The sequence below is a fragment of the Strix aluco genome, chromosome 22, assembly GCF_031877795.1.
Source record: "Strix aluco isolate bStrAlu1 chromosome 22, bStrAlu1.hap1, whole genome shotgun sequence".
Classification (NCBI taxonomy): domain Eukaryota; kingdom Metazoa; phylum Chordata; class Aves; order Strigiformes; family Strigidae; genus Strix; species Strix aluco.
Window position 1 is genome coordinate 6,153,959 of NC_133952.1, and position 1,830 is coordinate 6,155,788.

The window sequence follows — 1,830 nt, forward strand, 5'->3', positions numbered from 1 at the left end:
AATGAGGATTGGGGAAAAGAAAAGATGGGTTTGTTTACATTGCAGTGGTGAGCTCTGTGGGGTGTGACAAACTATAAACTCTCATCTTATGCACAGTAAATCTGTCCTGCTGTGGCTTTCAGGTAAAATCCTAAAAAAATAAATGTTCAATGGCATTCTTTTTCAGAAGAAAAAGAGTATGTCAGCTTTGGCAGAATGAAAATACTAGGAAGATCTGTGTTTTTCTGAAGCAGGTTCATTTTCAAAGTTTACATCTGTTATTCTATAATTGCATTTCTCTTGACAAGACCTGCTGCTGCATTGACTCCTCAGTGATCAAGAGCCCTGTTAACTTTGCTCTATCCTCTAGAAACACAGCATTTGTATTTTTAAAGCCAAGCAATTTTCTCCCAAGTTTCATCGCTTTAAACGTAAGCAGATGCTTCCTCCGCTATGCTGCACAAGCACTACAGTGACCTGCTGCTGTACCTGGACCATCATCGTTTATGCCTGGACCAAACACACAGTAAATGCTACAGAAGTGCAATAGTCTGGTTTACTACTCTCTCGAGATGAGTGTTGTGCGTTCGTTTTGCAGGCTGCCATGCAATGGGAATAGGAATCAGTCTGCTCTTGTGATCAGATGGGGAGGAAAAAAGAATAGGTAGGCAGAAATGTCTGAGGCTTGTGGAGTTGCAGAGCAGGCCTTTATATTCAATTTATGTTTTTTTCAGCTCTTGAGAACTGTGTAGTGACAGCACAGATCCCTGAATAACACATTTAAATGCTCAGGTTTTTTTCTTCCCCTAGACCTGTGAAGCACAGACTGAAAACAACTATTTTAAACGCAATGCTTTTTGTGTATTTGCATGAACAAAGAGTTACACCTAGTGAGGCCTTCCCAGCCATTCTCCATCGGGAAAGACACCACAAAATCTATTGATCGCCATCTAGCTGACCTTCTGTGTGCTTTTCTGTGGAGAATTCAGCACAACTGGGAGCTGAGGGGAGCAGAGCAAGGCAGGAGATACGCTAGGCTTACCGTGCCTCAAGGATACCTATTTTGGGCAGTAAATCAGAGAGGTGATGATAAAAACGAGGCCCCTCTCCTGGCTTCTGAGGAGGAGGGTGTTTGTTCCGGCAGTACTTACAATAAGCATGAAGGCGCTCACGGATCAATACCTGATTTAGTAGGGCGTGTGGGGATTCATCGAGCCTGTCGTGCTGGAGCACAGCCTTGCTGTTCTCGGCAGCCTGGCTTCACCGCGGGGCTCCTCGTAGCTTGTCAGCGGGGTCTCCTCAGTGCAGCAGGTGCGATACTCTGCTCGGGTTTTTTTGGTTTGTTTTGGTTTTTTTAAATCCTCGGGTCCTGATGTGCTGGGTTTTGGTTTTTTTTTCCCCCCGTGCTGAGCTGGCAGCTCTCTGGGATTAACCACAACCCGCCCGGGGCGGGTGCCTCCCTCAGCGGTGCCGTCCCTCAGGCGGCCCCGTTCCCGCCCAGCCCGCCCGCGGCTGGCCCAGGCTCCCCTGGGGGCGGCCGCGGGACCCGGTGATGCCGATAGGAGCCGGGACGTGGAGGGCGAGGAGGAGGATGACGAAGGTGCCGCCAGTCCTGAGACGCTGCCCCGGGGGCGGTGAGGGCCCCTCTCGCAGGTACGCCTCGCCTCCCCTGAGGCAGCCGCCCCGGCCCGCCGCGCCCCGCCTCGTCTGGGCCGCCTTCGGCCCAGAGCTTTGATCAGCCATGGGCCGGAGTCGCGCTCCCGCCGCCATCTGCAGCCCCGGTGGCAGGCGGCGGTGCTAATCGCGGGGGATAAGCTGCTTACAGCGACCCAGCTGGGGCGGGCTCGCAGC